Here is a 16,998-nt window from a genome sequence, read left to right as displayed (position 1 = left end):
TGGTCTGCACCGCTCTCCTGGGCATACTCTTCTAGACTGGCCTGCTTACCCGGGCTCCCACCGGACACTGGCTTTTGTGTGACGACACTTTTGGTGGCCCACCATGGTCTCTGACGTCTCCACATCTGTCACCGCTTGCACAGTGTGTGCACAGAACAAGACTCCTCGACAAGCTCCAGCTGGTCTCCTCCAACCTCTGCCTGTCCTGTCCCACACCGTCCCTGGACCCACATCTCCCTGGACTTTGTCACGGGTCTTCTCCCATGTGATGGCAACACCTCCATCCTGACTGTGGTGGATCGGTTTTTCAAGGCAGCCCACTTCATTCCTCTCCCCAAACTACCCTCTGCCAAGGAGACGGCCCAGCTCATGATGCAGCATGTCTTCCGGATCTATGGACTACCAGTCAACATGGTCTCTGACCGGGGCCCCCAGTTCTCATCTCAGTTCTGGAAAGCGTTCTGCACCCTCATTGGGTCATTGGCCAGCTTGTCCTCCCGATACCCCAGTCCTACGGCCAGCCGGAGCGAGCCAACCAGGGTCTGAAGACTACGCTTCGCTGCCTATTCTCCGCCAACCCTACCAGCAACTGGTATGGGTTGAGTATGGGTTGAGTATGCCCGCAACACCCTTCCTTGCTCTGCCATGGGTCTCTCGCCCTTCGAGTGTTCCCTGGGATATCAGCCTCCGCTCTTCCCCGAACAAGAGAAGGAAGTCAGCAATCCCTCTGCCCAGATGTTCATCCGCCGCTGTCGCGGTACCTGGAAGAGAGCCCTGGCCGCTCTGTTGAAGACCACATCCAGGTATAGGCAATAACCGGACCCCTGCTCCATGCTATCGGCTCAGGCAAAGGGTATGGCTCTCCACCCGGGACCTGTCACTCCAGGTGGAGTCCCATAAATGTTCCCCCCATTTCATTGGCCCGTTCCCCATCTCTAGAGTCATTAGCCCCACTGCTGTTCGTCTTGTCCGTATTCTCCGTACTCTCCGTATTCACCCTACTTTCCATGTGTCTAGAATTAAGCCTGTGTCTCACAGCGCTTTGTCTTCTGTTTCCAGGCCCACCCCTCCTCCTCATGTCATCGATGGCCATACGGCGTACACATTGTGACACCTCCTGAGTGTTCGACCTCAGGGCAGGGGGTTCCGGGACCTGGTTGACTGTCCCGGAGGAGAGGTGCTGGGTACCCGCTAAAGACATCCTGGACCCGGCCCTCACCGCTGACTTTCACCCAGGTCAACCAGGTATGCACCCAGGTAGGATGCCAGGTGGCGCCTCTAGGGTGGGTACTGTCAAGCCCTGATCTATTTCAACCCCCCCCCCCCCAGGTGTCGCCCATCTTCCCCATTATCCTCTGTGTATTTATACGTGTGGTCTCTGTCTGTTGCCAGTTCGTCTTGTTTGTCAAGTCAACCAGAGTTTTTTTGTATCAGTTCCTGCTTTTCCCCAGTCTCTCTTTACTCGTCCTCCTCGTTTTGACCCTTGCCTGTCTTGACCCTGTGCCCGCTCACCTCTCTGCCTGACCCTGACCCTGTGCCTGCCTGCCGTCCTATACCTTTGCCCCCTCTCTGGATTACCGACCTCTGCCTGACCTGAGTCTGCCTGCCATCCTGTACCTTTGCCCCTGTTTCTGTAATAAACATTGTTACTTTGACATGGTCTGCATCTCGGTCTTACCTTTATCCTTATACATAAAATCCATGAAAGATACCAAAATGCTGTTAGTTTACTGGTAAACTTCGAAAATTTCCAGTAATATACCCTCCCTTTGCAACCCTACACAGGATATATGGAGGGAAGGAGGTTGAGGAGGTGAGGGAAGGAGAGGTAATAAGTCCAGAGGAGTGGAGAGAGAGAGAAGGTTACACAATATGAATGAATTGCAGAGGTTAGAGGAGAGGTGTTTAGGCCTTATTATGCCCACAGTAACAGAAGAAAACTTCTAATGAACCATTTTCTTTTCCAATGCTTATGAATGATTTGATTTGTAACCAGAAAATGTAATGATATTAATGAAAATGTAATGAAATTACAATAATGATAGCACATTCACAACTCTCTGGTGTACTGTAAAGCACCCTCAATTCAGTGGTTTAAAAGCCATGTTATCATGGTAACAGCAAAGTCATCGACTACCACTATTGATGCGACCACAACACACTTAGGTCAATTTAGTGTGGACCCTAGATGAGCCACGCTAAAAAGAATATAGCTAAAGTATAGCTGAGTCTCCCCATGGAAAGATCGAAAAAGGTGCTTGCATGCGGACCAGCGGACGGTAATGACAATTAAAAAGGATTGTGCTCGTTTGTCAGAGTCAGAGATAAAGATGCATTACAAGCCAGGCTGACTGACTGGGCTGCTGAGGCCTCTCTCGTCATGTTTTTTTTTCAGTGCCGCCAAGATACACAATTTAATCAATATTTTTTTCTGAACCAGAGAAATGGAAAAAAAGGCAATTACTGTGGAAGAAAATATGATAAGGAGAAAGAATTGAACCTGGCTGTCAGAAGAAGATGGATTAGTTTTGGTGGATTAGGTAAACCAGACAGTCAGACATTATTTTTCATTAGGTTTCAGAAAGAAAAAACCCTCAGTTACCAAAGGTTTTTTATCAACTGATTGTTTACCCTACATGCATATATATAGGAGGAAAACAGAGCGATGCATGTTATGTGGAAGCACTCACTATAGAGGGTGAGTCAAGAGGAAAGAGTGAGACAATCAAAAGCTCTGCAGTTGGCCAATACTATCCACCCTTTTTGTCTTCCATTGTCTCTCAGAGCATAATATAGTGTTGGATCAAGACAAAATAGTCCCCTGTTCTAAGATAAAAACAAATCCCCTGAGAAGATCCATCATATTGATATTCTGTTGCAGTATGTTCACTCCCACACACCCTTTCTACTTGGTTTCCTATAGATCAGAGCGATTGGACAATTTTTCAGTGCTTAAAAGTCTCTGTGCTTTGTATGGCGAGACGTTTTCCTCCATCATGTGAATATTTTTCATAAAGATCACAGTTGATTAAGTTCTCTTTCCCAGTGTGATTTCCAATTGTCCAACTGCAGACCGACAACACATCTATTAAGTCTCCTTGGGTTATTCAATGATGATAAGTAGCGATGCAGCCCCAGGAGACCGTCCAGCTTCAATCCACTTTTTATACAATACACTCTTAGAAAATCGGGTTCCAAAAGGGTTCTTTAACAGTCCCCATAGATGACAGAACCCCTTTTGGTTCCAGGTAGAACTATTCTGGGTTCCATGTAGGGCCCTCTGTGGAAAGGGTTCTACCTGGAACCAAAAAGGGTTCTTTAAAGGGTTTTAGGTTCTAGATAGTAGCTATTTTTACGAGTGTACTTGCCACCATTAAACTTATGCCCCTGGATAACATTATTCCCAGTTCATCTTTTTATTTTGCACCTCCATTGTGCTGTAATTCCCTTCTCAAGTGTAGCAACGCGCAGCAGAGCCAATTTACTTTGCCTGATATATGCTATTGAAATGCTGTCAGCTTGTCCTCTTAAGAAAAAGCGAGTTTGCCCGAGCTTTGCAAGTTGATGATCCATTGCTCAGGAATGAGACAGATTCAGGCCTTTAATCTTTAAAAGGCAACCTACTACTACATTGTTTATCTGTGCACACTAAAGCTTTGAAAGGAGATATATAACATCTGAATCACAGGAGGTTGAGGGCGCCTTAATTGGGGAGGACGGGCACGTGCCATTATTATGAGCCGCCCTCCCTTCAGCAGCCTTCACTGATCTGAATACACACAGTCCTGAGGTATTGCATTTCAGGCCCCACATAAAATTCATGAATATACTGTACTGTAGAATAGAAAACTAGAACCCTTATCATTCAGCCCTCAGAAAACTGTAACCTATAATATGTCCAAGCCAAGCCAAGCCAAGCCAAGGAGCATCTAAAGAAACCATTTACAATAACAACATTATCAGTTAACCAACGCATGATCCTTATCATCAACCACATATAGAATGGAAATAAAGAAGACACTGCAGAATCCAGGAAGCCAAGGGAAAGTTTAGTCCTGAAAACACTTCTCCCATGCCAGGAGGATGAGCTAATCATCAGAAATCCATTACATCATCATTGTGAGGCCTTCACTTGGTTGATTTGGCTAGGTTGGTGGATAGGAGAGGTCATTAGAATGGATTGATAAGGTGAAAGCATAGATAGCGTACTGCATACACATGCATAATTGTGTTCTTTTAATTAATTGGGTGAGAGCCTCCTACAGTGTAGTAGGATGATTATCCTCACCTAGCTGTTGCTATGGTCTGGGAACAAAATGACACCAATTAGTCAAGGAAATGTCAGAGGTCAGGGTTGATAATCTAACAATGTTTAATTGCTTATTTAAAGCCATGAAGTTCATAGAGGTTTCTGCAGCCTGTTTTAAACAAGCTCCAATGACAGCATGCTGTCTAAACTGACCTACTGGGCACAGACGTCCGATCAACGTCTAGTTTTGGTTGGCATTTAGTTGAGTTGTCAACTAATGTGAATACAACGTGAAATCAACAAAACATTTCACCATGTCATTGGATTTAGGTTAAAGATGCACTATACAGAAATCGCTCCGCCATTTCTTGGTTGCAAAAATCTCAGGTAGCCCAAAAAGTTACATATTGCAGCTTTAAATGTTTTGGGGGAAAGAAAAAAAAATCTCTTACGTTGATTACTTTTTTCAAATCCAATCATTTTTCCATGTGTATTCAACGTCATCACATAACATTTTTTTGGTTGAACTAATGTGGAAACAACATTGATTCAACCAGTTTTTGCCCAGTGAGTACTATCAGTTGTAGTGTTACAAACTTACAGCTTATTCTGTTGCAATTGTATTGATTCAACGGTATACAATGTGTTGTTGAGTTTCGTTTAATTTGTAATCCTACATTCACTTCACTTTTTTCTCCACAAAATCTAACAGACTTCCGTCACCTGTTCGGTTTAAAATCCATTGTGACAGTCACAAGTTAACTGTGGGGCCTAGGTCTCAACGTAGTTTACACTCTGTATATACAGTACCAGTCAAAAGATTGGACACACATACTATTCAAGGGTTTTTCTTTATTTGTACCATTTTAAACATTGTAGAATAATAGTGAAGACATCACAACTATTAAATAACACATATGGAATCATGCAGTAACCAAAAAAGTGTCAAACAAATCAAAAAATATTTTATATTTGAGATTCTTCAAAGTAGCCACCCTTTGCCTTGATAACAGCTTTGTATACTCTTGGCATTCTCTCAACCAGCTTCACCTGGAAAGCTTTTCCAACAGTCTTGAAGGAGTTCCCACATATGCTGAGCAATTGTTGGCTGCTTTTCCTTCACTCTGCGGTCCAACTCATCCCAAACCATCTCAATTGGATTGGATTGATTGTGGATTGATTGTGGAGGCCAGGTCATCTGATGCAGCACTCCATCACTCTCCTTCTTGGTCAAATAGCCCTTATACAGTCTGGAAATGTGTGTTGAGTCATTGTCCTGTTGAAAAACAAATTATAGTCCCACTAAACAAGATGGGATGGCATATCACTGCAGAATGCTGTGGTAGCCATGCTGGTTAAGTGTGCCTTGAATTCAAAATTAAATCACTGACAGTGTCACCAGCAAAGCACCCCCACACCATCACACTTCCTCCTCCATGCTTCACGGTGGGAACCACACATGCGGAGATCATCCGTTCATCTACTCTTTATCTCACAAAGACAAGGCGGTTGTAACCAAAAATCTAAAATTCGGACTCATTCGAACAATGGACAGATTTCCACCTGTCCAATGTCCATTGCTTGTGTTTCTTGGCCCAAGCAAGACTCTTCTTATTATTGGTATCCTTTAGTAGTGGTTAATTGCAGCAATTCGACCATGAAGGCCTGATTCACGCAGTCTCCTCTGAACAACTTCTGGCGCCGACAGAGATGGCCGCCTCGCTTCGCGTTCCTAGGAAACGATGCAGTATTTTTTTATGCGTTATTTCTTCCATTGGTACCCCAGGTAATCTTAGGTTTTGTTACATACAGTAGGGAGGAACTATTGCATATAAGGGCAATGTCAACTCACCATCATTACGACCAGGAATAAGACTTTCCCGAAGCGGATCCTCTGTTTTGCCCACCACGCAGGACAATGGATCGGATCCCAGCCGGCGAACCAAAACAACAACGCTGTAAAAAATGCAGACGAATCGGTCTTCTGGTCAGGCTCCAGAGACGGGCACATCGCGCACCACTCCCGAGCATACTACTCGCCAATGTCCAGTCTCTTGACAACAAGATAGATGAATCTGAGCAAGGGTAGCATTCCAGAGAGATATAAGATGTTGTGGATCTTAATGTTTTTCCTCATAATCCTGAACTATCGGACCACCATTTTATTACGTTTGCAATTGCAACAAATAATCTGCTCAGACCCCAGCCAAAGGGGCATCAAAAGCCGTGCTATAAATTCACAGACAACACAAAGATTCCATTGATGCCCTTCCAGACTCCGTCTGCCTACCCAAAGACGTCAGAGGACAAAAATAAGTTCACCACCTAACTGAGGAACTCAATTTAACCTTGCGCAATACCCTAGATGCAGTTTCATGCAAAATCATTTCTCATAAGAAACTACCTCCCTGGTATACAGAAAATACCCGAGCTCTGAAGCAAGCTACCAGAAAATTGGAACGGAAATGGCTCCACACCAAACTGGAAGTCTTCTGACTAGCTTGGAAAGACAGTACCGTGCAGTATTGAAGAGCCCTCACTGCTGCTCGATCAACCTATTCTTCCAACTTAATTGAGGAAAATAAGAACAATCCAAAATTCCTTTTTGATACTGTCGCAAAGCTAACTAAAAAGCAGCATTCCCAAAGAGAGGATGGCTTTCACTTCAGCAGTAATAAATTCAGGAACTTATTTGAGGAAAAGATCATGATTATTAGAAAGCAAATTACGGATCTACGTATTCCTTCAAAGCTCAGTTGTCCTGAGTCTGCACAACTCTGCCAGGACATAGGATCAAGAGAGACACTCAAGTGTTTTAGTACTATATCTCTTGACACAATGATGAAAATAATCATGGCCTCTTAACCTTCAAGCTGCATACTGGACCTTATTCCAACTAAACTACTGAAAGAGCTGCTTCCTGTGCTTGGCCCTCCTATGTTGAACATAATAAACGTCTCTCTATCCACCGGATGTGTACCAAACTCCCTAAAAGTGGCAGTAATAAAGCCTCTCTTGAAAAAGCCAAACCGTGGCCCAGAAAATATAAAAAAAACTATCGGCCTATATCGAATCTTCCATTCCTCTCAAATTTTTTAGAAAAGGCTGTTGTGCAGCAACTCACTGTCTTCCTGAAGACAAATAATGTATACGAAATGCTTCAGTCTGGTTTTAGAATCCATCATAGCACTGAGACTGCACTTGTGAAGGTGGTAAATGACCTTTTAATGGCATCAGACCGAGGCTCTGCATCTGTCCTTGTGCTCCTAGACCTTAGTGCTGCTTTTGATACCATCGATCACCACATTCTTTTGGAGAGATTAGAAACCCAAATTGGTCTACACGGACAAGTTCTGGCCTGGTTTAGATCTTATCTGTCAGAAAGATATCAGTTTGTCTCTATGAATGGTTTGTCCTCTGACAAATCAACTGTACATTTCGGTGTTCCTCAAGGTTCCGTTTTAGGACCACTATTGTTTTCACTATATATTTTACCTCTTGGGGATGTCATTCGAAAACATAATGTTAACTTTCACTGCTATGCGGATGACACACAACTGTACATTTCAATGAAACATGGTGAAGCCCCAAAATTGCCCTCGCTAGTAGCCTGTGTTTCAGGCACAAGGAAGTGGATGGCTGCAAACGTTCTACTTTTAAACTCGGACGAAACAGAGATGCTTGTTCTAGGTCCCAAGAAACAAAGAGATCTTCTGTTGAATCTGACAATTCATCTTAATGGTTGTACAGTCGTCTCAAATAGAACTGTGAAGGACCTCGGCGATACTCTGGACCCTGATCACACTTTTGACGAACATATCAAGACTGTTTCAAGGGCAGCTTTTTTCCATCTACGTAACATTGCATATATCAGAAACTTTCTGTCCAAAAATGATGCAGACTTGCAAAAATGATGCAGACTTCTAGGTTAGACTACTGCAATGCTCTACTTTCCAGCTACCCGGATAAAGCACTAAATAAACTTCAGTTAGTGCTAAATAAGCTGGTAGAATCTTGACTAGAACCAAAAAATTTGATCATATTGATCCAGTGCTAGCCTCCCTACACTGGCTTCTTGTCAAGGCAAGGGCTGATTTCAAGGTTTTACTAACCTACAAAGCATTACATGGGCTTGCTCCTACCTATCTCTCTGATTTGGTCCTGCCGTACATACCTACACGTATGCTACGGTCACAAGACGCAGGCCTCCTAATTGTCCCTAGAATTTCTAAGCAAACACCTGGAGGCAGGGCTTTCTCCTATAGAGCTCAATTTTTATGGAATGGTCTGCCTACCCATGTGAGAGACGCAAACTCGGTCTCAACCTTTAAGTCTTTACTGAAGACTTATCTCTTCAGTGGGTCATTTGATTGAGTGTAGTCTGGCCCAGGAGTGTGAAGGTGAACGGAAAGGCTCTGGAGCAACGAACCGCTGTCTCTGCCTGGCCGGTTCCCCGCTTTCCACTGGGATTCTCTGCCTCTAACCTTATTACAGGGGCTGAGTCACTGGCTTACTGGTGCTCTTTCATGCCGTCCCTAGGAGGGGTGCATCACTTGAGTGGGTTGAGTCACTGATGTGATCTTCCTGTCTGGGTTGCCCCCCTCCCCCCCCCCCCCCCCCTTGGGTTGTGCCATGGCGGAGATCTTTGTGGACTATTCTCGGCCTTGTCTCAGGATGGTAAGTTGGTGGTTGAAGATATCCCTCTAGTGGTGTGGGGGCTGTGCTTTGGCAAAGTGGGTGGGGTTATATCCTTCCTGTTTGGCCCTGTCCGGGGGTATCATCGGATGGGGCCACAGTGTCTCCTGACCCCTCCTGTCTCAGCCTCCAGTATTTATGCTGCAGTAGTTTGTGTCGGGAGGCTAGGGTCAGTTTGTTATATCTGGAGTACTTCTCCTGTCCTATCCGGTGTCCTGTGTGAATTTAAGTATGCTCTCTCTAATTCTCTCTCTCTTTCTCTCTTTCTTTCTCTCTCTCGGAGGACCTGAGCCCTAGGACCATGCCTCAGGACTACCTGGCATGATGACTCCTTGCTGTCCCCAGTCCACCTGGCCGTGCTGCTGCTCCAGTTTCAACTGTTCTGCCTGTGATTATTATTATTTGACCATGCTGGTCATTTATGAACATTTGAACATCTTGGCCATGTTCTGTTATAATCTCCACCCGGCACAGCCAGACAAGGACTGGCCACCCCACATAGCCTGGTTCCTCTCTAGGTTTCTTCCTAGGTTTTGGCCTTTCTAGGGAGTTTTTCCTAGCCAATTCCAATCAAATGTTATTATCTACCAAGAGATTCTTTTCGATTATAATCACAGCTGCATATATTCCCCCCCAAGCAGACACATCGATGGTCCTGAACAAACTTTATTTGACTCTATGTAAACTGGAAACTACATATCCTGATGCTGCATTCATTGTAGCTGTGGATTTTAACAAGGCCAATCTGAAAACAAGACTCCCTAAATTCTATCAGCATATCGATTGTGCAACCAGGGCTGGTAAAACCCTGGATCATTGTTATTCTAACTGTCACGATATACAGTGCCTTGCGAAAGTATTCGGCCCCCTTGAACTTTGCGACCTTTTGCCACATTTCAGGCTTCAAACATAAAGATATAAAACTGTATTTTTTTGTGAAGAATCAACAACAAGTGGGACACAATCATGAAGTGGAACGACATTTATTGGATATTTCAAACTTTTTTAACAAATCAAAAACTGAAAAATTGGGCGTGCAAAATTATTCAGCCCCCTTAAGTTAATACTTTGTAGCGCCACCTTTTGCTGCGATTACAGCTGTAAGTCACTTGGGGTATGTCTCTATCAGTTTTGCACATCGAGAGACTGACATATTTTCCCATTCCTCCTTGCAAAACAGCTCGAGGTCAGTGAGGTTGGATGGAGAGCATTTGTGAACAGCAGTTTTCAGTTCTTTCCACAGATTCTCGATTGGATTCATGTCTGGACTTTGACTTGGCCATTCTAACACCTGGATATGTTTATTTTTGAACCATTCCATTGTAGATTTTGCTTTATGTTTTGGATCATTGTCTTGTTGGAAGACAAATCTCCGTCCCAGTCTCAGGTCTTTTGCTGACTCCATCAGGTTTTCTTCCAGAATGGTCCTGTATTTGGCTCCATCCATCTTCCCATCAATTTTAACCATCTTCCCTGTCCCTGCTGAAGAAAAGCAGGCCCAAACCATGATGCTGCCACCACCATGTTTGACAGTGGAGATGGTGTGTTCAGGGTGATGAGCTGTGTTGCTTTTACGCCAAACATAACGTTTTGCATTGTTGGCAAAAAGTTTTGGTTTCATCTGACCAGAGCACCTTCTTCCACATGTTTGGTGTGTCTCCCAGGTGGCTTGTGGCAAACTTTAAACAACACTTTTTATGGATATCTTTAAGAAATGGCTTTCTTCTTGCCACTCTTCCATAAAGGCCAGATTTGTGCAATATACGACTGATTGTTGTCCTATGGACAGAGTCTCCCACCTCAGCTGTAGATCTCTGCAGTTCATCCAGAGTGATCATGGGCCTCTTGGCTGCATCTCTGAATACTTTCGCAAGGCACTGTATGTGAGAATGCTGTTCATTGACTACAGCTCAGCTGGGTTTGGAGGATACCATAGTACCCTCCAAACCCTGGGTCTCGACCCCCCCTATGCAACTGGGTACTCCTGACGGGCCGCCCCCACGTGGTGAGGGTAGGTAACAACATCTCCACTCCGCTGATCCTCAACACTGGGGCCCCACAAGGGTGCATTCTGAGCCCTCTCCAGCACTCCCTGTTCACCCACAAATGCGTGGCCATGCACGCCTATAACTCAATCATCAAGTCTGCAGACGACACTACAGTGGTAGGCTTGATTACCAATAACGACGAGACGGCCTACAGGGAGGAGGTGAGGGCCCTTGGAGTGTGGTGTCAGGAAAATATTCTCACACTCAACGTCAACAAAACAAAGGAGATGATCGTGGACTTCAGGAAACAGCAGAGAGAGCACCCTCCTATCCACATCAACGGGACAGTAGTGGAGAGGGTAGTAAGTTTTAAGTTCCTCGGCGTACACATCACAGACAAACTGAATTGGTCCACCCACACAGACAGCGTTGTGAAGAAGGCGCAGCAGCGCCTCTTCAACCTCAGGAGGCTGAAGAAATTTGGCTTGTCACCAAAAGCACTCAAACTTTTACAGATGCACAACCGAGAGCATCCTGTCGGGCTGTATCACCGCCTGGTACAGCTACTGCTCCGCCCACAACCATAAGGCTCTCCAGAGGGTAGTGAGGTCTGCACAACGCATTAACGAGGGCAAACTACCTGCCCTCCAGGACACCTACACCACCCGATGTCACAGGAAGGCCATCAAGGACAACAACCACCCGAGCCACTGCCTGTTCACCCCGCTATCATCCAGAAGGCGAGGTCAGTACAGGTGCATCAAAGCAGGGACTGAGAGACTGAAAAACAGTTTCTATCTCAAGGCCATCAGACTGTTAAACAGCCACCAATAACATTGAGTGGCTGCTGCCAACATACTGACTCAACTCCAGCCACTTTAACAATGGAAAAATTGATGGAAAAATGTATCACTAGCCACTTTAAACAATGTCACTTCATATAATATTTACATACCCTACATTACTCATCTCATATGTATATACTGTACTCTATACCATCTACTGCATCTTGCCTATGCCGTTCTATACCATCACTCATTCATATATTTTTATGTACATACTCTTCATTCCTTTACACTTGTGTTTATAAGGTAGTTGTTGTGAAATTGATAGGTTGGTTATTACTGAATTGTCGGAACTAGAAGCAGAAGCATTTCGCTACACTCACATTAACATCTGCTAACCATGTGTATGTGACAAATACCATTTGATTTGATTTGAACAGTTGATGTTGAGATGTGTCTGTTACTTGAACTCTGTGAAGCATTTACTTGGGCTGCAATTTCTGAGGCTGGTAACTCTGATAAACTTGTCCTCTGCAGCAGGTCCTCATGAGAGGCAGTTTCATCATAGCGCTTGATGGTTCTCTTTCGGATTGACTCATGTCTTAAAGTAATGATGGACTGTCGTTTCTCTTTGCTTATTTGAACTGTTCTTGCCATAATATGGACTTGGACTTTAATATACCACCCCTACCTTGTCACAACAGAACTGATTGGATCAAACGCATTAAGAAGGAAGAAATTCCACATATTAACTTTTAACAAGGCACACCTGTTAATTGAAATGCATTCCAGGTGACTACCTCATGAAGCTGGTTGAGAGAATGCCAAGTGTGTGCAAAGCTGTCATCAAGGCAAGGGGTGGCTCCTTTAAAGAATCTGAAATATAAATTATATATTGAACTTTTTTGGTTACTACATGATTCCATATGTGTTATTTCATAGTTTTGATGTCTCTACTATTATTCTACAATGTAGAAAATAGTTTAAAAAATAAAAGAAAACCCCTTGAATGAGTAGGTGTGTGCAACTTTTGATTGGTACTGTATATACACTACCATTCAAATGTTTGGGGTCACTTAGAAATGTCCTTGTTTTTGAAAGAAAAACAAATTATTTGTCCATTAAAATAACATCAAATTGATCAGAAATACAGTGTTGTCGTGTTTTTGGCATCATTAAAGGCGAAGACTTTAAATCAATTCTCTGTCATTATTATTACGTGATTAAACTAATTATGTAAATTGAATTAACTAGGAAGTGATTGCACCATGGAAAATCTTCAGATTACAAAGTTATACTTTTCCGAATATAACTCTTCAGATATTTAGTCTTCGTTTAATTAATTATTTTTTATATATATTTTTAAAACCTTTATTATAACTAGACAAGTCAGTTAAGATCAAATTCTTATTTTCAATGACGGCCTAGGAACAGTGTGTTAACTGGCGTTATTCTTTACCTCATGTCAGTCTCATCTGAACGTCATAAATGGTTGGTTATCTGCACGAACCCAGCCTTTACTATAAATCATCCATACACCAATTGGCTTAATCATTTACTCACTAACTAAATAATCACTGAAATGCATAACAAACAAACAGTAGATATTGGTAACTAACAATGATCCCCTAGAAGGCTAAACTGATATGACGACTTGGTGGACAAAGGGAAGAGGGTGTGGACTGAGAAAGAGCGGGAAACACAAAATGGATCACTACACACAGTGGATAATTATATTCATTGAAATGCTAATCCTTTGCACATGAATGTTTGCTCATTCGGGAATATTTGGAATCAATATATTTACTCATTTATTTTATACAAGAATTAGATGCAAAACCCATAATTGAGAAATGTACACATTCAGAGATATAGTTATGTGTGTTTCCTGACCTTCATGAGGTCACCAAATGAAACACACTCAACATAACTATCCCTTCGGTGTCCACGGATCCTTCCCACATTCTCACAAGGGGACATATAGTTTAATTCTCCCATTTTGGGGATTTAGGAGTTTGGCCATGTGAAATCTCTTGTTCTCTCTCTGTATTCTCTATTTCTGCATGGCCAGGGGGAGAGAGTCACTGCCAGGAATGTACGACCTGAGATAACAGAACCTGGGGTGTAGGTGTAGGTGAGAGTGAGAGAGAGAGAGAGAGAGGAAGCCACGATCCACACCCAGAAAGGGCCATGTCATGACAGTGTTGTCACGGATCCCTCCATAACTTTCATCACGCACACCTGTCCCCTATTCCCACTGATTAGTATTTGTAGATGTGTGGCCTTTGGTTTCCATGGTCTTGTCTATTATTATTCCAATGTCCATTGGTCGTGTGAGTATCTGTGCTGTGTTGTTTTGGCTTTCGTGCCGTTTGTATTGTGCAGGTGATTACAGGTCTCGTCCCATGTAGAATCATTGTGTGTGGGTATGTTATGGGTCTCGCTCCGGTGTATTTATTCGAGGTACCCCTCGCTCTTTTGTTTGGGTTTCAACCCTGTGTTTTGTATACGTGTTTGTTTGGTCTTCGTCTCTGTGCCTTTACATGGCACGCTGTAATTTGGGTCAATAAAAAAAACTATTACGTATTCCTGCGCCTGTCTCCCGATCCCTTTATACCAACTTGACAAGTGTAAATGACTATTGTAGCTGGAAATGGCTGTTTATTTTAAATGGAATATCTACAGTACATAGGCATACAGAGTCCCATTATCAGCAACCATCACTCATGTGTTCCAAAGGCACGTTGTGTTAGCTAATCCAAGTTTATAATTTTAAAAGGCTAATTGATCATAAGCAAACCCTTTTGCAATTATGTTAGTACAGCTGAAAACTGTTGTCCTAATTAAAGAAGCAATAAAACTGGCCTTCTTTAGACTAGTTAAGTATCTGGAGCATCAGCATTTGTGGGTTCGATTACAGGTTCAAAATGGCTAGAAACAAAGAACTTTCTTCATCAGTCTACTCTTGTTCTGAGAAATGAAGGCTATTCCATATGAGAAATTGCCAAGAAACTGAAGATCTCATACAATGCTGTGTTCTACTCCCTTCACAGAGCAGCGCAAACTGGCCCTAACCAGAATAGAAAGAGGAGTGGGAGGCCCCGGTGCACAACTGAACAAGAAGACAAGTACATTAGTGTCTAGTTTGAGAAACAGACGCCTCACAAGTCCTCAACTGGCAGCTTTATTAAATAGTACCTGCAAAACACTAGTCTCAATGTCAACAGTGAAGAGGTGACTCCGGGATGCTGGTCTTCTAGGCAGAGTTCCTCTGTCCAGTGTCTGTGTTCTTTTGCCCATATGGCCTTTTCTTTGCAACTCTGCCTGGAAGGCCAGCATACCGAAGACTGGTGCTTTTAATTGATTCGATTGATTAACTTTAGTTTATTTAGTAAATATTTTATTAATTATATTTTTTGAACTGCATTGTTTGTTAAGGAAATGTATGTAAGCATTTCACTATACCTGTTTGATTTACTATTTTGATTCCCAGTTTTTTTTAAATTAATTTTGCACTAAATAGAAATTGTGCGAGCAATAATAAGACCAAAGCACAGTTTACATTGTTTAAGGGATATATCAGTATATCAATAGGAGACACCATATTTCTCTATATTCTCAGCCAGGGGGCAGAAGAATCATGTCTAAACAAATGTAGGATGGTGGCAAAATGCTAGTTCCTGGAAATAACATTTAAAGATGGGTACGGATCGTCCTCCTATGTCTTTCCCTCTTTGCATGTTTGTTCATTTTAATCCGGGATTGTTTACCTTGCCATATACATGTTGAAACCACACTATGGATTTCATCCCAATAGCCAGAAAGGGGAGCCAAGGGAAGCATTCGATTATAGATATTCTTCCGTGGCAATATTTTCATCCTTTTCCTGTGGTCGAATTGAATTGATTTGAGCATTCTGTTAAAGAGTCTGGCAACGGGTTTATCCAAAGAAGGACATATATCTCCTCTCAAATATTTAAAATGGGAAAATATTCTGTTTCCATAAGTAGAGATGGAGTCCTCCATCGGGGCCTTTAGATTCATTTTATAACTTGAGATGAAGCTGAATTTATCTAGGATCTCCAATGCGTTTGGGAGCGATTGAGATACATTGTCTAGATATAGTAAAATATGGTCTGCGTATAATGAGATGAAGTGATCAGTACATTTTAGAGAAATATGTGTTATTGACAAATTGCCTGGGCCAGAGGTTCCATGGATAATAAAAACTATGGCTGAGGGATTGAAATGAATGAAATTGGAGCCAATTCCCATATGTCAAACTCTTGCACCGTTTCTATAGACCATCTATCCATACGCTTGAAATACAGACCAATATGGATATTCATGAGTAGAAATAAAGAAGAATGAAAAAGTTATGTAAACCATTTGCCCTCCTATGTAAACAAAGATTTCTACTTAAACCATTGAAGTTGGTGGATTCAATTCTATGTAATTCTAGTCAATTGTATGGTAATGAGCCATGCAATGTGAACCCCACTAAGGAGAAATATTAAGCCTCCCCGGATAAAGGATTATATCACAATATATAACATGGTCACTAAAACAAAAGCAATTAAAAATCTAGTGCTGTGGCCTCATTAAATAAGTTGCCTAAAATAGCAAATTAAGTCAGATACAGAGACAGGCGTTTAGAGTCAATTGTTTTTCCAAGCTTAGTTAGTTTGAAAAATATATTTGAACCTAAACGTGTTAAATACCTAAAGAGCTCTATACACCTTTTGAATGTCAAATTGAACAACAGGTAAATATAATGTCTGGTTTCTAAAAGAGTCCACAATTATATACCAACAGTAGTAATATAAATAGATGTCTTACATCTATCTATCTGCTGAGAGAAGAAATAGCCAGGGAAAACCAATCATCGTTCCTTCTCATTCCGGTCCCACTGAGAGTGGGCCACTTGATTAACATTGCATTAGGCTTTGTTACAAACCTCTTTTCAATGATTGAACTCGAGGATAAATTAGAACTAGAATGAGGGATGAATGGACACTCAAGGAGACAGAGATAATGGTTAATTATTGATGAAAGTCTGACATGACCGGTCACATCTCTCAGTGTATTTAAATGAGCAATCCTCATCTAAATGCAATGTCATTACCTCAGAGGAATACATTACAGTGAAATAGTCAAATGTAATGGTTAAATAAGATATTTGAGGATTTCATCAGATTATTTGTCGTGGTATAAGGCAGTCTACAGCACTGTATATTGATTGATATGATTGCAAATCTAAGCTTCATGTCAGGCAGTGTTA

The sequence above is a fragment of the Oncorhynchus nerka genome, linkage group LG10 (genome assembly GCF_034236695.1).
Source record: "Oncorhynchus nerka isolate Pitt River linkage group LG10, Oner_Uvic_2.0, whole genome shotgun sequence".
Lineage (NCBI taxonomy): Eukaryota > Metazoa > Chordata > Actinopteri > Salmoniformes > Salmonidae > Oncorhynchus > Oncorhynchus nerka.
This window is presented reverse-complemented; position numbering follows the sequence as displayed.